The sequence below is a fragment of the Mustela nivalis genome (assembly GCF_964662115.1).
Source record: "Mustela nivalis genome assembly, chromosome: 5".
NCBI classification, from domain to species: Eukaryota; Metazoa; Chordata; class Mammalia; order Carnivora; family Mustelidae; genus Mustela; species Mustela nivalis.
Window position 1 is genome coordinate 20,810,753 of NC_139024.1, and position 22,359 is coordinate 20,833,111.

Consider the following 22,359-nt stretch of genomic DNA (forward strand, 5'->3'; position numbering starts at 1 on the left):
CCAGGGGTGTTGACATTACAAAGACTTGATAAGATTTACATCTTCAATGAACAGAGAAAGAATGTAAGTTTTCTCCTAGGAGTTCCAGTGCCTTTTGGATGGCTTCAGCCCTCCCCACTAAATGTAGTAGCACCACCCTGTAATTATGGGGGTGCCTTGTAAAAACAATTCTCAGGGCCAAGTGGAGCCTCTTCAGGTTAGAAATGAAGAAGGGGTCATTTGGGTCACTAGGGTCATGGAAATGATGAACCCACTGGACCATGATAATTTTGTGAAGCAGGAGATCAGCTTCCTCCAGGAGCCTTAGTGATCACTGATGGAAAGATGGGTACAGCGCCAGGCAGCATATATCTAGGTGAGGAGAGGGAGGGCTCGGGTAGGAGTATTAGTGGCCGTAGGGGCCTTTGTCTTCCCACTTCCCTCTTCCTCCTCAGGAGAGGCCTCGATAACCCCATCAGTTCATCACATGGTGGCAGGGACACCTCGAGAGGCATGTTGGTATTGGAAAGCCATTTGGCAGAAAGCCAAAGGGGCTCAGAATCTGTGGTATCTCAGAAGGAAAGAGCATGCAGCCAAGATGGATCTCTGAGAAAGTTATGGATTTTAGGGTCTTTGATACTGGCCCCAGTTAATGAACTTTGGCCACCGTGAGGAATTTAGAGCCCGTTCCAAAAAAAAACAAGAAAACCCAAAATAGCCAATTAGCTCTTTTCTCTCCTTCCTACTGTATAAAATCTTTAAGAAAGATTTGAATCTCATTAAGTTTTTTTTTTTTTTTTTTTTTTTTTTTTTTTTTTTTTTTTTAAATCTCAGTTTCTACTTGTTTTTCTCCTGTTACCTTAATCTTATGGGCTGTTGCCAGAAAATTTGGGATGACGTTACTGTCAGCCCTCTTTATAGGTGGCTGCTTTCTTTTCCAGGGTGTCCCAAGAGACCTCTCCAGGATCGGAGTCTGCCTTTAAGAGTGTGATATGCGCAGGGTGGTCGGGACAAGCCTGTAGGCCTCTGGAGCATGAACCAGAGTCTTGGCACGTTGGTGCCTGACATTGAATAATAGCCAGGAAGCACCCATGAGGCCGTGCATTTATCAAGGAGCTGGTGTGCCTCCTCAAGGTTCTTTGGAGGTGCTGGCCCCAGATGTTTAGGACATTTATATTTGTTCATTAATTTTTTAACAACACCACACCAAGCAGTTGAACCCACAATATCTCATTGGGTCAGGGGACAAAGAGCAGCAGTATGAATGAAGTGGTGACACAGAGATTGTAGGCCCCTGTTGTATTTTCCCTCTTGCTTTGACGCTGGCTTCCAGTTGCAAGGCTATTTCACTTTTCTGGGTTAGGACATGTAGTCTGGGCACAAGCCACCAACTCAGTGGTGACAGGCAAATGTCTCCCATGCTCACTTATGGGAATCTTTTCTTGTGCCTTTAGCCTAGAGCCCTCCTTGGGCGGTGACAATAGCCTTGCGATCTCATCCAACCTCCTCAACTCTCCTTAGCGTGGAGGACCCTTTTGCATGTTAATAGTCAATTAAAGTCTTTGTAACTAGTGGTCTTGTCATCTTGTTAGACCATACGGCCTTCATCGCACTGCTCTGGGGAGAGGGTGAGATGATTGCAGCAGGCCTGACCTTTTGCATTGGATACTGTGGGCAGCCGGTGAAAGCATCAAGCAGCACAACAGACCCCCCGGTTAGCGTGCTTCTTTCTCAGATGGTGTTACCCCCGTGAGTGTGGCGGTTGGTAAGCAAGGTAAAGGCATTTCCCTGGGTTGATTGCGAGGGCAATCATGCAATCTTACCAACCACGCCAGTGTGGCTGGAGTGGTACCTGTGGTTCTGATCATCACGAGATGCCCTTCAGCAGTAATTATCAGGAAACTTGGAAAACAAATAAATAAATAATGGTTTATTACTTAGAGGACTAACTACACAGCATCCTGGGGGCCACACAGCAAGGTCATGGGTAGAAAGAGAAAGCGAGCACAGTGCATGAGAGGACCTGGGGTTCTGCTTTTATTGGGAGTGAAGGTGGGAGTCTAAGATTTCACCTCACGCTTTATTGGTGAGTTTAAGATGTAAGAGATGGAATTTAAAGCCTGGGAAGAGGGAAAACAACAACAACCACCAACAAGTGGCCCAAATGATCAGTTATCAAGATCCAATCAAGATCTCTAAAGCAAGGAAAGCTCAATGGGGGGAGTTGGCCTGGCTCTGTAGCTAGTGGCTGGCAATGTGTGTTGGAATAGCCATCTTTGAAGTGGTCGCCTCTTTGAAGTGGATGCTATCAAATTTTAAATCAGGCATTTGCATGATAAAAAACAACAACCAAAAAACCCCCCCAAAACAATGGTCAGGGCTTACATTACACCCACATTATTTTCCAGTTATACTTTCATATAGCCAGATTGATTCTTCTGACAGATATTTATTGAGCATTTACTATGTGCAGGGAATATACCCATAACACGGGAAGGAGGGAAAAAGGGGGAGAAAATCCCACCACTCGTGGATCCACTCGGGGATCTTCCTTAGCTAGGGAATTAGGAGCAAACAGACTATACACAACAATTAAATGAAAACATAGTATCTCACCACATGAAGAGAAGCGAAGAAGAGAGCAGGGGAAGCAGGGGAGTTACCACTTTCAAGAGTGGGCAGGAAAGACCTTATTAAGAAGGTGATGTTGGAGGAAAGATCAAAAGAAAGGAAGAGAACAATCTATGTGAGCATCTGGTGCAGGTGGTAGCATCAGTGTGGCTGGAGCAGGAAGAGCCCAAGGGAAGGAGCAGGGGGAGTGCAACTGACAAAGGGAGGAGGAGGGCGGGGAGGACCAAAATGGGCCTTACATGCCTTTGCAGGGATTCCAGCTTTTATACTCAATGAGATGTGACGCCTCCGGAGGGAGGGTTTGGAGCAAGGGAGTGACACGATCTCCTTGGATTTCCGCAGAAGCATGCTGGCTGTTGAAATGAGTACAGTCGGAACTGGAGCAGAGGCTGAAAGAAGGTGGCCAGTTAGGAGGCTCCGACAGGAATCCAGGAGAGCGGATGACTGTTTCCGCCAAGGTGGTAGTGGTTTAGACAAAAGGGAATGATCTAGTAGAGAGGGTGGGAATGATGACAAGGGGGAGAGGAGAGAGTGGTTGATTCACTGTCACTGGCGGGCGTTGGGGGTAGGGGGTGGGGAGGATGGAAGGCAGGTGGTGATATGGACTCGGATGCCGGGAGGCGACTGTGGGGTCCATGGAAGTTCTTTTCCGGTTACTCCTATATCGCAGGGAAGGAGGAAGCAAGGGCTGATCAGGATGGTGGGGCAGGAGGTATCGGTGGCTTGATAAGGAAAAGGTATAAAACAGTGGATTAGGAGAGGAAAGAACATGAAGTTTAAGACTTGCCGTTGTTGCTCTTTTCAACCCAACAGACATTTGAAACAGTCTAAACATCTTGCTCCTAACTCTATGGACATGAAGAAAGCATCATTTTGAAGCCAAGTAATTATCGATGGCTATCCATCTTAATTATGCCTGCTCTCTGGAGAGAGAGGGAAAGTTCTGCCCTCTAGTCAGAGGGGATGTGCCGCAGAATGCAGAGCTCAGTGTGATCGGAATGCTGGCTGATTTGTAGCCTTCTTGTACTTCTGCAGAAACTAGATTGTGTTTGTTTGAATTCCTTATTACAAGACTCCTTTCAAAAAAGAATCAGCACATTATGAACGTAAATGCACTGATCATTATCTTTCCCATTTCCCCTAAAATTGCAACTGAAGTAAACCCTTTAAGGAGAAATTAATGTCATAGAGGGGGAAATGCTTGTTTAAAGGGTTGGATGATTAGAAATTTTTTCATGAAAAGGCCATGAAACTCTCTAATGACGATATCGGGCTTGGATGTCGAAAGCTTAGAAAGAAATGAGTGGCCATTTTTTCACAGCCTGCAAATAGCATCTAATAATTCATCTCAAATAAATAAGGGTGTAAGTTGTGTCATAAATATGCTAAACATCAAAATTATAAATCTAGAAAACCTAGGATGAGGTGACAAGAAGACTAATTATCATTTTGCATTTTTTTCTATCGATGCAACTCAGGGAAAGAGAAAAGCAATCTTGGTGTTTTATGAGACATGAGCAGTGTGTTGATTCTCCTAAAACATCTTATTTTCCTAAAACTCTGCATTTGAAGGGGGGAAAATCCTACTTAAATTACATTATTGGATGACACTAACATGCACATATTTTTCCAGAATCTAAACCTTTTGTAACTGTCTCCTCACCCCAATCCCTCCATTAGGGGATCTTCCAAGACAGATCTTGGAAGTTTACCACAACATGGGGACCCAAAGGACACATATCTTTATAACAGACATATTTTTAACAGGGAAATAATGAGTTTTCCTTTTGTGTGTGGACGGGATGGCAGGTTATTATTTTAAAAAATTAGGCCACTTCCTATAAATAAGTACTGCTCATGTTGGGGAATGAAATGTTTAAATAATCACTGGGAATAGGGGCACCTGGGTGGCTCAGTCAATTAAGTCCCTGACTCCTGGTTTCAGCGCAGGTCAGGATCTCAGGATCATAAGACTGAGTCCCCAGTTCTGCCCCATGGTGAGTCTGTGTGGGGCCCACAATGAGCCCCATGCTCAGCAGGGAGTCTGTTTGAGTTGCTCTCCCTCCGCCCCTCCCCACACACCCCCCCTTAAGTAAATAAATAAATCTTTTAGAAAAATCATTAAGAATATTCAAAGCCAACTGAAGAGTCAATATACTTTACTTTTTGGTATGGATGAAGCAAAATCAATGAAACAAACTCACTGCTTGCTAGCAAACACTTAAGGTCCTAGAACTGCTGCTCCAATTACTCTTAAAGACAGAGGAAAGCAGTTATAATTCTTACGCAGAACTATTTATTCTGCTTAGCTCAAGTTTTAGTTTTGAATGGCTTTAGGCAGTTTTTCACTCTTGGGCAAGGCCCGTCCGGCCATTCTCAGGTAGGTTTGACTTTTTCCAGATGGGCAATTTAAAAAATACTGGTTGAAAATGAATAATACAAATGTTCAGATTAGATCCAACCGGTGATCACATGGGCCACTGGCCTCTGCATGTAACGAGGCACAGGTTAAGAATGCATACCAAAGCAACCTGGATTCTTTTAATACTATATTATACATGGTTGAAACATTATGGCAGGAGGGCAGGAGGGAGGCCCAGATTTTAACTAAGAAAAAAAACTGTAAAGGGTTATTTATATTTTCATTCGTTACTTCCTCTGGAAGTAACAAGAATTTTCACAATTCACTGCAAAACTATATTATTTATCCTAAATTTGTCTTTTCATTCCCTCACAGAAAGGAAATGTAACTCCAATAAGAACAAATTCCAGTCACAATGTCTCTGGTGTAAGATATGATTGATAAATAAGTTTAAAAAATAACCACTAACATGAGCTTTTTGTTTTATTCATCGCTTTGAATCGCCTCAGCACTTCTTGCCCCTCATTTGCACACGTAATTGATGGTGGTGCTGCCACACTCCAAATTTCATTCTGCTGCTACCTACCATGTTCTAAGTTTCAAGAGTTTCTCAGGCCCAAACGTCTTGGCTTTCTGTCCAATTTTAGTACGTGCGTTGCCGAAGCGAGCACTGAACGTCTTGGGTTTCTGATAATAGTGTCTTTGTGTGAAAGAGGAGAGGGGACAGCATGCCTTGCATTGATTATTTAAGTGACAGCTAACCCTAAAGCCTTATGTGCACCATTAATACCAAATGCAAGCTATAAAACCTGGGGAAACAGAAAGCCGGCCTAATAAGCCCTCAAGTGTGGAGCTCATCTGATTCTTCCTCAGGAAGATGGAGTCTGTGTTGGCCTCTGCCAACTTCTCCTGGGGTCCCCTGAGAGACCATGGCTATCATTCTTAGCTTCTTCAGGGGATGCTCTCCATGGCAGTCACTAACCTATCGTGTAAGTACCTATTCAGCATTTATAAATACGAAGTATCGAATCCATCTTTGTCAGATTGATAAATAATTCCGTAAGACAAGGGGTTTCCACTTGATGGCCTCAAAGTTTCCTACCTGGTCTAAAATTTTGTGATTTTTATTTGTCTCAACCCCTTTACCTATAGATTTTCGGAACTCCTATGAATGTTTATGTGAATATACAAAAGTTGCCAGTTTGGTCATTAATGGGGTGTTAATCCTTTCCCTGCATTATGTTGGTGATTTAAGACCTAGTGTGAAGAAAAATCCTATTAATAGATTTTTCTAGATCAGTGCTATCCAATAAAAATATAATACAAGCCAAAAATGCAAACCATAAATGTGATTTAAAATATTCTAGTAGCCACATTAAAATGGTAAAAAGAAACACATGAAATTGATTTTAATGATATAGTTTATTTAACACCATACATCCAAAAAATAATTTCAACATATACTTAATACAAAATAATTGTTAAGATGTTTTACATTCTTCGTGTGTGTCTGTGTTAAGTCTTCAAAACCAGTGGGTACTTTACATTGGTACATCTCAATTCTGACTGGTCACATTTCAAATACTTAAGGGCTGCATGTGGCTAATTAGTGGATGCTTTCTTGACATCAAGTAGTTTTAGAGCTCTGATAGTCAAAGTCCTCTGTGGACCAGGAGCTCTGGGATCATGTGGGAGCTTGTTAGAAATACAGATTCTTGGAATGAGAATCTGCATCTCAACGAGCATGGCAGAGGATTTGTATGGACTTTAAGAAGGACTATTCTGGAGGGTGTATCCAAATTCTTCTCTTCAGTGAAACCTAGTTTTGAATATTCTTACAGCTTAACACATTTCTACTTTGTGTACATTTTTTTTTTATAAGTCTAAATGTCTATATGCTTTCAGGTCTCCCCATTTTAAAAAAGTAACTTATTTTTTCTAGGTGTAAAAGCACAACTTGTTTATACTGAAAAATTAGAAGCTAGAAATAAGAACAAAGAAAATAGAAAATACTCATCATCCCATCAATTGGAGATAACTACTATTAACTTTTGGGTGTTCAGCTTTCCAGCATCTAAAATGTTGCCTATTTCTTAATAACATAAACATAATACATAAATAAATTCTTTTAAAAAATCATACAGTAACATATAAAATAATGGAAATGCAGTTCCTGCCTGATCCACTCATCAGGTGAAGAACATTTGGGTTATTTCCAATTTTAGGCAATTATGAATAGAGTTGCTCTAAACATTGACTTCCAGGTTTTTGGGTAAGCACACAGGAGTGGGAATGCTATTAGAAAACATCTTTTTTTTTTTTTTTAAATGCTGCATTGTATTCAGGACTTGAATATATATGAAGAGGTATGTATTCACTCAATCGACAAATATTAAATATTTATATTGTATTAGGCAATAAGAATCAGTGAAGGTAGTAGTTGGACCCAATCTTCATAGACTTTTTTTTATTCTAATCCCTACTAATAGACATTAAGAATCAGTGAAGGTGGGGCGCCTGGGTGGCTCAGTGGGTTAAGCCGCTGCCTTCGGCTCAGGTCATGATCTCAAGGTCCTGGGATGGAGTCCCGCATTGGGCTCTCTGCTCAGCAGGGAGCCTGTTTCCTCCTCTCTCTCTGCCTGCCTCTCTGCCTACTTGTGATCTCTGTCTGTCAAATAAATAAATAAAATCTTTAAAAAAAAAAAAAAAAGAATCAGTGAAGGTAGTAGTTGGACCCAATTTTCATAGACTTTTTAAAATTCTAATCCCTACTAATAGACATTGAAGTTATTTCAGACCTTCCTATCATAAACAATATGTTTTAAAATTTCAGTTCAGTCATTATTGATCATCTGCTATTTGCCCAAAATTTTCCTAGGCGCTTTCAAGGAAAATAATGAGCAACTAGGCAGTAGTCTTGGTCAGGAGAGTCACCTAACTCTAGCACTGGTTAAAGAGGGTGTGGGGGAGGGGAGGGGAGCCTCTAGCCCCAGGCGGGTGTTGCAGGTTAATTCTAGGTTAATGTAGAGCACCTGGGGTTACCCTTCATTTTCCTAGGCCAGTGGTTTTCAAACTCTGGTGTACATCAGGATCACATAGACAGTTTGTGAAAACAGAATCCTGGATCCCACTTCTGATTCAGTAAGTCTGGGATGCGGCTCAACGATTTGCATCTTTAACAAGTTCCCAGGTGAGGCTAACCCTGCTGGCCAGCGGAACATACCTTGAGAACAGCCATCTGCTATTTTGGGGGAGTTTCTGACTCTGATATCTTAAATTTGGACTTTCCTTCATCAGCAGTTAGGAACTCAGGGCTCTAGAAGTAGCCATCCTCAAAGTTACTGGAGAAGTTATTGACGCTGAAGAAACTTTCTTGAGCCTCGAGGCTCCATGGTGGGATCGCCAGACAACTCCTGTTCCTTGCGGTTTATTTCCAGTCCTCTTGAGCTACTACCTTCATGCAGGCTCTTCCCTGAGTTGCACTTGTGTACATGGGAATTTGGCCTCTGGCACCCTGCACCACCGGTAGACAGGGAGGGGCTTCACACTTGAAGAATTCTTCTGGAACAGTGTCTTAATATCAAGCCCAGAATTTCCTCATCTGTGTTAGAGAGGACTGGGTTTCTAACTGCAGGAGCCTTGGGAAAGCTGCAGGCCTTTCTCCTGAGACTTCCAAAGGGCGGGGAGGGGACAGGCTTACCCTGGACTTGTATGTATATATGGGGGTGGGGGAGCACAGGTAGTGGATCTAGGGAAAATGCACTAACTCTGAGAGTTGCAAGGGTCCAGGTCCCATAGGCAGAGGAGCCAGAGTTCTTAGGGGTCCTGGTGAGTGTAAGGCTAAGTGCAGACAAGTCTTCTTGGTTTTCTCTCCTTAGCTAGTTTAGTGGGCAGGTTTAAATAAGGAATCTGCAGTTCATTCTCCTCCTAGCAAGGTTGAAGGTGGTTTCACCGTTCACTAGCTCCATCAGTAAGGTTCTTAGGAAATTTCCTCATCTGTAAAATGAGGACAATAACCCCATTCTTGGGGTTACTGTGGGGATTAATACAGTAACATGTAAAGCACCTCATTACTACAGTACTTAACCCACGGGCGGCCCCTCTTTACCTGACGGGAGCAAGGGTCAGGAGTGAAACTATGGTATATGCCACCGGGGGACCTTTGGTGGACTCATCACAAAGCATGCCCAGTTCTTTTTGTACTTTGGAGTCTTGGCATGACTCCCTCTGGAAAATGAGGTTAGCTCGCTTTGGGGACCTGCCGTTAAGCATTCGCGAGCATACCCAGGGAACTAACTTAGCTGACAGGGTAACCGTCATGCCACACTAGCATTGAAAGACTTCCTAGGATCTAGGGTAACTATTAACAGATGGGACTTTTAGACCTAGAAGAAATAGGACTGATTCATTTCAATCATTCATTTTACTACCTTGGGAGGTTAAGTGACTACCTCAGGCTCAAAGAGCATTATAATTGTTTGGAGTTCCTAAGTCTGAGCTGGCCTTGTTATCAGCTGTTTCATGCTTTCTGGACCTTGACCCTGTTGATCTACCCATAAAGCACTTGCCCTAGTTCCCTTTTTATTTCAGATTGCATACAAGATGAAAAGGAGAAGTTGATGAGCACAGTTCTGTGGCTCTAATTCTTCGTTAGAGAAGGGTTTTAGGAGAATAAGAATTTAAGGTCAATTTGGAACAGTGTGAGTATAGGTTATCAGAACCCATCTTTCTGCTTTGACATTCCCAGATACTCTTAGAGCTTAATACTACTTATAGGCTCACTATAAACATTACTGCAAAGTCTAATTTTAGCTTATTGGCCACTTAATACTTATGTTTATATTCTAATTTTCTGTTTTAGTAGTCAGGAATGTTTTCTTGTTGTCTCAGGCATATCTCAGCAGTGAAAATCATTTCCCCCTATGTCAGAAACTTAAAGAAGCAAGCCAGAAGCCTACTTTTAAAAGTCTGTAAAATGTAAGCGTTAGACATGACACAGAGTATTTGTTATAAAGGAAGTTTCTTTTTCATTTTTTTTTAAGCAAGATTATTTATTTATGTATTTTTTAGAGCATACATGCTGGGGTGGTGGGGGAAAGGCAGAGGGAGAGAGAGAATCCCAGGCAAACTCCCCACTGAGGGCAGAGCCCAATACGGGGCTTGGTCTTCACAACGCTGAGATCATGACCCAAGCTAAAATCAAGAGTTGGACATTAACCAACTGAGCCACCCAGGCACGCCTCTTTTTTCTTTTCTTTTTTTTTTAAATAGGCCTTAAAAAAAAAACCTACAAAAACAAACTCCACTAGCCAAAGAAAAGGTAAATAGTTTCCGAATGGTGTGTACAGTGTGCACGCCCCTCCCCACACCCTCCTACTCTCTTCTCAGAGTTCCCACTGGTTTTGCTGAGACAATCAAAAACCCATCACAGAAATAAATCTCCATCACAGGCGCTTGACTCCCCATTTTCCTACCCCCCATACTTAGTGGAAGGCAAGATGGGTGGCAGTTCCAGAGTATTCCAATTGCAAAGGAAGCATTTTCTCATTGAAATGATGTTAAAAGAGCTGCATGGGTGTTTCCCTTAATGTGAATTAGATAAATTTCTGAGATTTGGCCTGAAAAGCAAATAGCCATTTTAAGATTATTTCTATGAGAATCATATTTGTAGGTCCACAAATTGGCTAACCATCAACAAACATTTGAAGTACAATCTGTCATAGGTTGGGAAATGGTTGGATATTTTTAAAAATTTGATTTATACAAATTCTTACAAGTGTGCATTAAGCCACAACCATTCCCGGAGTTCCTGAACATCTGTTGTATTAATAAGTGCAGCACCTATACTAATATATCACTTAAAGCTCAAACATAACTTGGGGGCTCATCATACTATTTGTTCTATTTTTGCATATGTTCAAAATTTTTTATAATAAGAAAGATTTTTTAAAAAACCCCTTCAGATGTAAATTTCCAAAATTCCCAAAGGATTAACCTAGGGGAAAACTGGGAAGCAATATAAAAATCCCTAATAAGAAGTGAAAACTTGAATTTAAAAAACAAATTTTATTTTTTTAAAAGAGTTCAATTTATAATTGCAACCATTATATAGACAGCAAACCAGCTATTAAAATGTTGGAAACATTTCAAATAATGGACCTATTTTAAAGCCTCCAAAATTTCGCATCACTGTTGTTTAAAAATTAGGAATATCTTTTAAATGCTTACATAGGATATTTTAAAAAATCCATTGTGATTAATATAAAAAAGATCTTCAGCATCTTTTTAAACCACACTTCTCTTGAAAATGTAGCTTAATACAAATCTATTAGACTTCCTAAGATATAATTGTATTAAATTCAGAGTTAAAACATTCACTCTTTAGATATCCATAGTCAACTAATAGATTTTCTGTTAATATCCTTATATATCTTTTATAAACAAAATATTTTAAAGACCTACAATGGTGTGGTATAAAAGAGCAATAATTATAGTTGACAAAATAATAAATGAAATATGATATGCCTTCTGCTATATACCTGTGAGTTTTACAGAATAATCATTACAACAGATGTCCTTAGAGAACAAAAGAGAATGAGAGAGGAGACAGGTTGAGGAAGGCACGGAAGATATTTTCTGTTATCTTTTCTACTGTGTGGTCTCTCGCTGCACTATTCTTTAAACAAAAAAAGGTCTCTGCAAGGGCAGGTCGTGTTTCAAATGTCCCCTTACCCTTCTGACTAGAGAATAATGTGTTTGTGTAGGATATGATTACACCAGACAAGGCTGTGAACACATGTGACTTACTCAATGATTCTATTCTGCTTCCTTTTAAAGATAAAGAATGCATTTAAGTCGATTGTGTATGAGACTCTAGTAATTCCTTAGAAGGCTCCATTTGAACACAGAATAATATTACCTTATTTTCAAACATTAAGAGCATGGCCATTTCCTGGGCTTTTGTTTTCTTTCCAGAAACTATGAATTAATAGTTTCATTTATTTTCAAAGAGAAAAATAGGACACATGTAATTGCTTCAAGATAGTTTTAATTTTTCTTTGTATAAGCAAAACATCCCCGTAAAACATTTACTTTGCAAAAATGTTTATATACAAATAACTATGTAAGGCAGAAAAAAACAACTAAGAACAACACGACAGCTCCTAACAGTAGGCCAGGTCAGGGTGCAGATCTCCTGAAAACAAGCTGCTCACATTCCCAGAACCACAATCCTCTGGGAGGAATCTTGTCCTGTTTAACTCGTTGGGTGGCGGAGCCCAGAGGAATTAACTCAAACTATGAAAATCCCAAAGCATGGTCACCTATGGGGAAATGAGGAGACAGATACGACTTGAGCATGGTAATTATTTTCTAGTAGTAATAGTAAAGAAAACAACCTCACATGGTAAAGGTTTTGTGGGCTTGAACTTCAACAGGTAGCCGATTGTACATGTATTTACCAAACATAGCATTTGTTGGCTGCGATGGAAAACACGTATGTGTGCTTGTCATTTGTCTTTAAGATCGTACTCTCCAGAGCAATCCCATTTATTGATTAGAGATGCATGTAAGTGGCATTTAAAATAATAAAACAGAGCTAAAATTTGAGGGTTTACTGTGTATCAGACATACTGTTCTAAGTACTTCATGCTGTTTCTTTCACCTAATCCCCCCAATAGTCCTATCAGGTAAGAACTATTATTATTCCTACTTAACAAAGAGCTGAGGCATGGGGAGGTTAAAGGTCACACGAATAGCACACAGAACCCGGCACCTAGTGTGCAGAGCTCTTGCTTTTAATTTAGCTCCAGTGTTGTAATGTGAAATTGGATTGTAATCCCCATCGTCACACAGAACTCTTCTGAGATTGCAGATTCCATTTCGTTGTGAACTTCTACCTCTTCACAGCACTCTGACGCACTGTTTACCTTCTGCCTCCCAATTCACCTTCTGGATTCACCTGCCTCCCTATACAACCTGGACCCCCAGGGATTTCAATTAGACCCCAGACTCCTGCCCTGACCTCTCCTCTTGAAGAGGTGATCCCCTGCACCAGCAATCTCTGTTACTGCTTCCGGGCAGGGAAACTCACAGCTGATTTAATCCAAGAAAAAGTCAAGTTTCCTGTTGCTAAGTGGCCTTCACTGCTGCACAGTAATCCTTTCTTTGACACTTCGAAGCATCCATAGCAGCTGTTTCCAGCTTCTTCCAGGATTAAATCCCCAAGCGCACCCACCTATCCCTCTGTAGATTATTTTATTATGGATTTACTTGAAATTCATCCAAAGTAGGGCTGCCAGACAAAATACAGGGTACCTGGTTAAATTTGAATTTCAAATAAACAAAGGATCATATTTTAGTATAAGTACGTCCCTCCTAAAAAAGTATGTCCCAAATATTGCATTATAGAAATATCTAAATGCCATTTAAAATAATAAAAAACCCCAGCAAACTATGTACTGAGATCCTAACAAATATTGTTTAGACCATACTTAATACTAAAAATGTATTCATTGTTTACCTGAAGTTCAAACTTTACTGGGCATCTTGCATTTGAATTTGCTAAATCTAATCCAATCAAATTCCCTTACTTTCCATTCCCAGAAGCATCCTTCCTTTTTTCAAAGGTTAACTCTCTGAGCTATGGTACTGGCCTTTCTCCTTGGTTCACTTTCTTCTTCATTCTATATATTCCTTCCCCTCTACTTCCAAGCATGCTCAGGTTATCCCTCCTACAGTATGAATGATCCCAGTTCTATACCCCTCCATGAGACCACCCATGCCCTTTGCCATGTCCACTGTGTGATTTCTCTACAAAGGAAATTCCATTTCCCCACCCCTTGTATCTGAACTTAGCCACATAACTTGATGGTCACCAGAATGAAGCAGAATGTCAGTGTGTCAGTTTGGAGTCAAGGATGCATGGGGCCTTGTATATTTCTGCCTGTCCTCTTAAAATTCACCCATCTCCATGAGAAGGGTGTGCCGAGGTAAGCCAGACAGGAGGAGGATGACGTGTGGAATAGAGTCCAGCATGGAGCGAAGCTCCCCGGTAGGCGTGTAGATGCACAAGCAGTCTCCACTGACATCAGCCAACCCTCAGACATGAACTGGAATAATAAGTGCAGTCTTTTTTTTTTTTAGACATTTTATTTGAGAGAAAGAGAGAGAGCACAAGCAGGGGGAGCAGCAGAGGGAGAGGGAGAAGCAGACTCCCCGCTGAGCAGGGAGCCCGACATGGAGCTCGATCCCAAGAGCCCAAGATAGTGACCTGAGCCCCAGGCAGATGTTTAACCAACTGAGCCACCCAGGCGCCTCGACAATTACCGCAGTCTTGAGCCACTGAGTTTTCAAATGTTTGTTATGCAGCAAAAGCTAACTGAAATACCTACCTTGAAAAAACTCTTGACTTTATTATCCTTACTTTCTTGTACCCCCGAACTGCTGTGAAAAATATCCTTTATTTTTTGCCTGTGTTCTCTTACCACTTGTTCTTGTTATCTGTATCACTTCTCTTAACTGATGCCAAAAATGGGCCCTAATGGGCACTCCTACAGCTGTAACTCTGTCCTTACCAACCTTGGCCTCTGCATAGCACTTGATTCTATAGATCACCTAATAGCTGTTAAATTTCCCCCTCCCCGATTGTACTGCACTGATCTCAATTTATTTGATTGTTTCATCTATTTCAGGTGCTCATCTTCTCTCTTCCACTCTTGGGAGTTTATTCATTCCCCCAATAGCAATTATCATATATTTGATTCACACATCTTTATCTCCACCCCAAATCTCCCTTCTGAGCTCTAGTTGAGTTGGTTCTCAAACTACCCTGTGCATTAGAATTACCCAGAGGGCATACAAATGTTCAGATTGTTAGGGTCCCACTGCTTGAGTTTCAGATTCAGTAAGTCTGGAGTGAAGCCAGAGAATTTACATTATTAACAAGTTCTCAGGTGATGCTGATGTGTAACTTTGAGAACCACTATTGTAGTTTCATATTTCCTACTACCTAATGGTCTCCACTGGTTATCAAACATTATACATGTGATTCAAACATTGCATAGTATCAGTTAGGGTGGGTTTTGTTGTTGTTGTTTGTTTGTTTGTTTATTTTGTTTTTAACTGTAAGCCCTTAGGAACCAATTTGGGCTAGCTAAAGCAAAATAAAGAATTTATTAGGAGGCTCACAGATTCAGTGTGAAGACTGGTGTGATCAATGCTCCAAATAAGGAAACCAGAAAACAGACTACTTGACAATAGGAGCATTACCTCTATATCTGAAAAAGTAAACAGTGTTTCTTGTGTTCTTGAGTCCCTCTGTTCAAGATTCAATTCCAAGGACATCTGGGTGGCTCTGTCGGTTGAACGTCCCACTCTTGATTTTGGCTGGGTTCACGATTACATGGTCCTGGCATCAAGCCGGGTATCTAGCTCCACACTCAGCAAGGAGTCTGCTTGAGGGCTCTCTTGCCTTCTCCTTCTGTCCCTCCCCTCTCTCTCCCCAACCAAAAAAAAAAAAAAAAATTAATTGCAAATGAGAGTCCCCTACCCATCCTTTAGTTGAACCAGGGCAGGGATGGAAAGGATTATGGTGGAAGTAACCACCACTAATTGCTCTTCTTCCATTCTGTCTTTGTTTAGGCCCTCACAATCAAGTGGGTGGATTACTACAACAACCTCTTGGGTTTTCTTGCCCCTAATCTAACCTCCAATTCATTCTCCACATTGTCTTCAGTTATCTCTTTAAAACACGTGTCATTTTCTTCTTTGCGGTTGTCTGGTAGTGTTCCTGTCTTATCTTGTTTTTAAGTAATAAATTGCTTTTCTTCACGTGCAAGTGGATGGGATACTTTTTCCTTAACAGACTCATAAAATGTAAAGTAGTTTTAGAAGGTAGGAAATACATCTCATTGTTAAATGAGAACCTATTGCTTAGAAACCAGGCAAAGGTCGGAAGTGGTTGCAAAATAGAGACCCCTCTAGGAGCCTTTAAGAGATCAATGTCTCACTAGATTGAAAAGCCCCACCTGACAAGGACCTAGCCCTCACTGCATCACCAGCAGCTCCGTCATAGCAGGAGCTTAATGAATTTTTTTTTTTTTTAGATTTTATTTATTTATTTGACATAGATCACAAGTAGGCAGAGCAGTGGTGGGGGGGAGGGCAGGGAGCAGACTCCCCGCTGAGCGGATAGCCTGATGCAGGGCTCAATCCCAGGATCCTGAGATCTTGACCTGAGCCGAAGGTGGAGGCTTAACCCACTGAGCCACCCGGGCGCCGCAGGAGCTTAATGAAATTAATAAAGTCTTCATCTCTAGGCCCTCCCTACTTTAGATTACTGTTATAGTCTCCTAATCGATTTCCTGGTCTGCAGTCTTTGCCTGCCTTTAAAAAACAAAACAAAACAAAAAAAACTTGATGCAAAACAAAAAAAATCTTCACTACCAACCACTTCCCGCATACCACTGTTAAATCAAACCAGTTATCATTTCCTGCTAAAAACCTTCTGACTCCTCAGTACATGTTTGCCAATTCTAAATTCTCCGTACTCAAAGCCTTCCATACTCTGGTTCCAACCAGGTTCTTTAGGCTTTCTTCCATTTCTACTTATACCGTCAACCAATCTAGATAAGACTTTTTAAAACATAACTTACTTTTTCTGTTCCTATTGCTTTGGTTCTACTTTTTGGAATGCCTTTCTCCCATGGTGTTTATCCTACTCTACCTTCCAGTCTATTAACTTAACCTGTCAGTATTCTCAGTCTTTTTAAGTCCATGACCCACCACCTCAAGTTCTTTTTGTAATGTTCCCTTGAGCTCTGTATCCCTAACTCCCTGGTTAGAAATCTTTCTATTTGAAGCTTTTGAGTGCCGGGTTCGCTCAGTCAGTTAAGGGTCTGACTCTTGATCTCAGCTCAGTCTTGAGCTCAGGGTTGTGAGTTCAAGCCTTCATTGGGTTCCATGCTGGGCATGAAGACTACTGAAAGAAGAAAAGAAATCTATTTGAAGTTTTTGCTAATTGATGTCTTGAATTTAATAATACTTAGTAAAAGTTGAACAGATACTATCTTAAATTATCACTATATACTTGTTTATTTGTCCTACCAGATTTTAAGAGCCTTCTATCACTTAGTAATCTTCTGTATTCCTCCAGAAACTACTCTGGTGGCTTACACATAGTACTGATGAATGAAATCTGTTAAGCAGATGAATAAATGGATGCTTATAATATGAGGCTAGTATTTGGGACTGGTCTCCTTGAGGCAGCAGCCAGTGAGTGTGCTAGGAATTCCAACTGCTAGAATCAAAGGGTATAAATCTTGGTAGCTTGGAAGTACAAGGTGAGTTTAAACCAAAGATGATCAGATTGAGCACAGAGGCCAGTGCCAGGAGGCCAAAAATAAGCATCAAATAAAAAGATCCAAAGGCCAAACCTGAGATAAAGTGTAGAAGAAAGGGTTTGGAATCAGGCAAAGACACAGTAGAAGAAACAGTAGCTTAATAATAGGTTGATGGGGATCTGGAATGGTGCACTTGTTTTAGGGGCTTGTGCGTAGCATTTACAGGATCAAAACAAACAGTTTATTAGTAAAACAGAGTTGCCTAAGAGTCAGAAGTTGGTGGGCAGCCATTTATCATTTCTAGCAAAAAAATAGATGGGAAATAAATTTATAATAGCAAATACAGTGAAATATAAACAGGATTGCTTTGAGAGGTAGATTTCATTTCAGCTCCATTTTCTTCTGCTCTGCCATCTTAATTTGTTTCACACGTTTGCAGAAGTTCACATCCAGGTTTTAATGCATTTTTTTGATTCCTCCATATTATGGATAAAGAAAAATATATTTTAAGAGAGATAATATCATAGCATTCAACCCCAAACACAAAAGCTCAGAATTTGATTTTTCTCTATTTTTTAGACTTTCAAACTACCAATCAACAAAGCTATAATAAGAAAACTGTACCTAATAACCACTGATTTTTTTTTTCTACATTAACCATTTATAGACTGGAAAATTCTAAGAATATTTTACAAATGTTTTGTTTGTTTATTTGCTTTTTTTTTTTTTTTAAACTTAAAACAGGGCACCTGGGTGGCTTAAGTGGTTAAGCATCCAACTCTTGATTTCAACTCAGATCATGGTCTCAGGGTCGTGAGATTGACCCATGTCAGACCCCACTATGGGCTTCCCACTCGAGAGTGCAGAGTCTGCTTATACCTCTTCCTCTGCTCCTCCCCTTGCTTGCATATGTGCGCACTATACGCATGCTCACTCACTCATTCTTCTCAAATGAATAAATAAAATCTTTTTAAAAAATAAAAAACTTAAGATGTAAAACAAAAAAAATCCTATTTATATGAAATGCATATTTTATTATTGAGAGCTCTACAAAGCTTAATTCCTACAGCTACTTTTCCTTATAAAGCATTTGTTTGCTTTCAGTCTGTGAGATTGGGTTGAGCAGCTCTCTGCCACACACAGTGTTTCCTTGTATTAATTAGCAGCATTGTGGCAAAGACTAATGTCCACATGAAAAGCACAGCAAAATTCACTTTAAATCCTATTGTAAATGTGCAGTAGTCCTTTGCATGAATTGTACAATAAATTTTGCTATTTTGAATTATGTGATGAATAAAGTATACTTTTTAAGCCTATGTTATTCTTCCTGATGTTACTGAAAGGAGGATAAATTCCCATATTAGTTCCTTGGAAACTTAATATACTTGGCAGCAACACAGAATAGGAAAATCACTTATCAAGGAGCTAGGTGACGTTGAACCTACCTATTCTATGGGGTCTTACTCAAGTCATTCATTCTTTCTAAGTTTTACTATCCTTATCATCAAATATGAAGACTTGAATTATTTCAGTGGTTCTTGTAAGGAAGACTGCATCGGGATTGCCTGTTGACATTTTATTTTGACTTGGTAGATGTGAGAAGGGAGGCCTGGGTAACTGCAGCTTTACAACACTTCGTAAGTGATTCTGATGCATAGTTCTGGTTAAAAACCAATGGCCTAAATAATTTCTTGAGCCTTTTGCAATTCTAAAAGTCTAATTTTTATACCCAATCAATGGAATTTTAATAGCTCCTAGCTTTCATCATTGTAATGATGAAAAGTCTCTTCTAATGAATAAATGTGTTTTAGGAAATAGGGAAGCTGCCTCTAAATTATGAATAATAGCTTACAGTTACTGAGTGCTCACCAGTTCCAAGGTATTAACTCATTTAATATATGTAGTTCCATCTTCACAACAATAGTGAGGTAGATACTAATATTGTCATCTATATAACACAGAGCGGGGAAACAGAGGCATAGAGAGTAACTTTCCCTAAGCTACAGAGCAGATAAGTAGGGAAACTGGGCGTAGAGCCTCAACTCTTCACCAGTATGCTATTGCCATCCACCATAAGGGAACTACACCTACCAACAGCACCCGCACTGCTCCCCTCCCCAGTAGCACTGCTTTCTCTGTTACTTAGGAAAAAAGAAGGGTCTGTTTTTATTTATTTTTTATTTTTTAAAGATTTTATTTATTTATTTGACAGAGAGAGAGAGATCACAAGTAGGCAGAGAGGCAGGCAGAGAGAGAGGGGAAAGCAGGCTCCCCACTGAGCAGAAAGCCCAGTGCGGGACTCCATCCCAGGACCCTGAGATCTTGACCTGAGCCGAAGGCAGAGGCTTAACCACTGAGCCACCCAGGTACCCCAGAAGGGTTTGTTTTTAGAAAAAATAGTGGAATCTGAAATGATGGAAGGGGGAATCTGGGAAAAGCAAGAATGAAATGACTCAAGGGAGCTAAGCCCAAGTCCCCAGACCCTGAGTTGCAACAACTAGAGACTACTTAGACTCACAAAAGCCTTGCTGAAAAGATAATCATCCCTATGAGTGATTTGCTTTCAGTTCTCACTTCATTCCATAATGTTTGAGACAGGTTTTTTTTTGACTGATCAAATATTAATTTTTTAAAAATTAGAAATTTACCTTATTGGGTGAACTAGCCCCCAAACTATAAAGTTATAACAGGAAATAAGCACAAAAGCTATGTTTGAGACTCAGAGAGAGGGTAACGACATTTGAAATAATTCAGTCTATTACTAATTTGGCATATACAAAGGAGAATTTATAACAAGTTACCTTGGCATATGGAGTAGAGTCTAGTGCATTATAAGGATAACCTTCCCTTCTCAACAGCACAGACAGAGTGACCTTAATGCTCTGTGGTTCTGAATGTACAATGTGAAATGCCAACCTACAGAGGAGTGCTATTTTTTTTCTAACTGGGTGCACTCAGCAATCTGGGTGCAGGCACCCAGCTGGAGCTAGTGTTTTGCCAGGTTAGTGACAGCAGGGCAAGCAGGGCAAAGGTGAGTGGTAAAGTAATTTAAAATAGAATGCAGCAAAAGATCAGAGGAAATGAAGGCAGAAGAAGGCTGAGAGGGAGAAAAAAGAGAAGTCTGGATTGGAGGTCCCATGTCAGAGAAACGAGAGAAGGACGACAGACTGACGTGGAGAGAGAAGAGCCCTGGAGACATCAGGGACCTGAGAACGATGTACTGGGAGGAAGTGAGGGACAGAGCTGTGATGCATGTCATGGCCAGAGACTGTGAAGTCTGCAGTTAGAGGTGAAACAGATCAGGTCTATGACAAGATCCAGTGTGCGGCAACAGAACTGATCCCCTGAAGATAACTGGAGATGAGATGTCAATGAACTTCGAGGATGGTATTCTGTCTACTTTGGTGATGGATTCACTCAGGATGAGGGTAGCAGTTAAGGAGAACAGGAAGACTATAAGCCACATGTCAGTCTTTAATAATTTAAGTCTTAAAAGACTTTGGATATGCTTAGTATAGGGGACTGGGTATTCTAGAAAGATGCTACCCACCATTATCTATGAGTTTTCAGTCTAAAATAGTTCATACTAAGGCAGAAGCAAGCAGCAGCTTAAGAAAAATGAGTAACTTTTCCCTTCATTCTTACGACTAGTTTTCTTTTCCACTTTTTTGACTTGGTAAGAATCTGTGTGTCACCTTTTCAACTTAGGGCTAGGTTAGTATTTTCCTGAAGTTGAATAGAGAATGAAATTATTGCTAATTCAGACAAGAAAAATCTCAGCTTCCCACTCTCATAAGTTAGTAAAAATAAATGTTTAAAAAATAAATTACAACTCAGTTGCCCCAGTTCTGATTTGAAAACATCTGGTGAGACCCTGAGTACAGCTTCCCACTACTTTTTTTTTTAAGTGTAAAAAAATACACATACAAAGGTTTCTTATAATCTTGAAAGTACAGGGTGGCATGCTATTTACTGACAGGCTGACCTTTACACAAAGAACCTCCACCTTCAACAAGCTGAAATTACTGTTACTGATGCCTTCAGAATATCATTGCCACGGAAAGCAGCATGTTTTGTCCAAGTCATACAGAAGTAGCTAGATAGACACCATTTGGTCACCAAATGGTGCAACATAGAGGGCAAGGGAAAATTATTTCTACAGTACCAACCATATGTCTGATACTGTGCAAGGAAGAAAAGGAAATGTCAAATCTGATTCCTAATGTCAAGAAGCTTACAATTTATTGGTCAATTACATAATACTTCACCCCAGAGCCATGTCTTACATTTAAAAAAAATAACTCACAGTATCTAACATAGGACTTTATAGATATCAATGAGAAGTTAATAACAAATTAAAACAATACAAAATGTTAAAGTAATAAAACACACATTTAACATAGGTGACTGAGAGAAGAGATAACAGTTGAGCTACTGTCATTGTAATCAATGAAAAAAATCTTGTTCCTATTCTGTTTTGAGCAGGTACTGACACAGGAAGGTCCCTATTCCTACATATTGAAATCTTTAGGAAGCCAAAAAAAAAAAAACCAGGTCAGCCTTTCCTACAGGTAAAGACTGGAAGGACAGGCTTATCCTGCGCTGGGGCATCAGGAGTGGCCAAGCCCTTACCTGTATCTTTTCCCAGATGGCCAAGGTAACTAGCCTTGAGCAATAGTTCTTTTAAGTATGCAACCAACCTGTTATTGAAACACTTTCCCTCTTGGATTATTTGATCTTATATTATTATCCTTTCATTCATTTATCAAAAAATTACTGAGCATCTACTAGATACCAACAATCTGTTCCTCTCTCTTTTACTTCTTATTTCTTTACTAGTCTTCATTCTCTGCCCTATCACTCCCAGGCCTTACTCAGACCCAGCACTACTCTTCTCTCTCTCTCTCTCTCTCTCTCTACAGACACACACACACACACACACACACACACACACACAGGTTATATATATATATATATATATATATATATATATATATATATATTTATATAATCTTATTCTTCAAAAAAGTATATCAGTTTACGAGG

The 22,359-nt window shown here is 40.2% G+C and overlaps 1 protein-coding gene across 3 annotated transcripts in view; it reads right to left on the reverse strand.

Moving 5' to 3' along the window:
- The window catches only part of LOC309865544 (uncharacterized protein), a gene marked incomplete at its 5' end in the record, with an annotated part of 84,173 nt that overhangs the window by 51,880 nt on the left and 9,934 nt on the right, over positions 1-22,359 (reverse strand). Inside the window, one exon of one of the 3 annotated variants that reach the window (XR_014312149.1) lies at positions 12,004-12,294. The exons of the other annotated variants lie outside the window; for them this stretch is intronic. Of the gene's footprint in view, positions 1-12,003; positions 12,295-22,359 lie in introns of those variants that run through there. 3 annotated transcript variants of the gene reach the window in all.